This window comes from Propithecus coquereli, unplaced genomic scaffold (genome assembly GCF_000956105.1).
Source record: "Propithecus coquereli isolate 6110/MARCELLA unplaced genomic scaffold, Pcoq_1.0 Scaffold16, whole genome shotgun sequence".
In the NCBI taxonomy this organism is placed as follows: Eukaryota; Metazoa; Chordata; class Mammalia; order Primates; family Indriidae; genus Propithecus; species Propithecus coquereli.
In genome coordinates, this window is record NW_012140524.1 from 9,455,668 (window position 1) to 9,456,810 (window position 1,143).

Below are 1,143 nucleotides of genomic sequence, written 5' to 3' on the forward strand. Positions count from 1 at the left end.
AGTGAAATTCTTAATTCATTTTACATTAAATATTCAATGAAGGATTATACAGAAAGAATATACATCTTTGTAGGTTTATCTATAACAAAACAAAGGAGCCCTCCTCACCACACCCAGTCAAAGAGACCTAGAGATAGATGCTTTCAGTCTCTTGGGAAGGTTGGTTTAAAATGCTAGTACCCAGGTTACAAAATTTAAGGAGGAACTCAATCTCAGTGTCTTGCAAATGTAGGATTGACAAGTGCAGGACCTTGAGTGAGGGCCTCCTTAAATTTTGTGTCCTAGGTTCCTCTCTTTCTTCACCCTTGTTAGGTCTAGCTCTGAAGACAGAGACCAGGTTTATGTTGCTTCTGGCCATATCATGTAATAGCGACATATGCACATTTAATTTATGTATTATATTAAGTTCGGAACCTTATTTCCTACAGCTCCACCATTATTTTGCTTAATCCTTATACAACATTATATTGCTTACCCTAAACATGCTTCAAGCAAGTGACCAAATTCTGCAGAAAGCCACCTTTTAGAATTCCCACCCGTACCCCATTCTTAGATTAGGGATTTGATGGCTTTTCTAAACACAGAATAGTTATGTTTATATGGGCATTCTGTTTGATTTTCCTTTAGTTTAGTTTAGTTCTTCTTAAATATTCATGTGCTTAAAAGTTACTGTTTAAGATTGGGTACTACAAAATAGTATTGTACCTTCTGGACTAATAAAGTGATTTTCAAGGATTATTTTCTGTATAAGCTGCTTTTGGATAATGTGCTGCTTTAAGTATCTGCCCCTCACCCCAAGGTCCTAGCAGAGTACATGGCACAAAGTAGGCACTGAATAAATGCCTGTCAAATAAATGGCTTACACCATAACCACTAATTTTTTACTTTACAACTTTGAGTTACTCATGGATTCGCATGTATTTTATCAAGAATTCTTACAGCGTTGAAAAATATACAAATGTATATCTACTTATTTTCACATGAGGGAAGTTTATAGTTAGGGGAAGATTACCGTAATTTCCAAGAAAATTCTAAAATCCCTAGGTGAAAAGTCTTACATGAGCAAAGTTTCAGGTTTTTTCCTGGTTCTGTCTTTCAGATTTTTGCCTTGACTGTCATCAGGTCTGAACTGCAAAATCCTTG

The 1,143-nt window shown here is 35.7% G+C and overlaps 1 protein-coding gene across 5 annotated transcripts in view; it reads left to right on the forward strand.

The window, feature by feature from the left end:
• Positions 1 to 1,143, forward strand: part of SOX5 (SRY (sex determining region Y)-box 5) — an 894,001-nt gene that overhangs the window by 481,660 nt on the left and 411,198 nt on the right. The window lies entirely within an intron of this gene.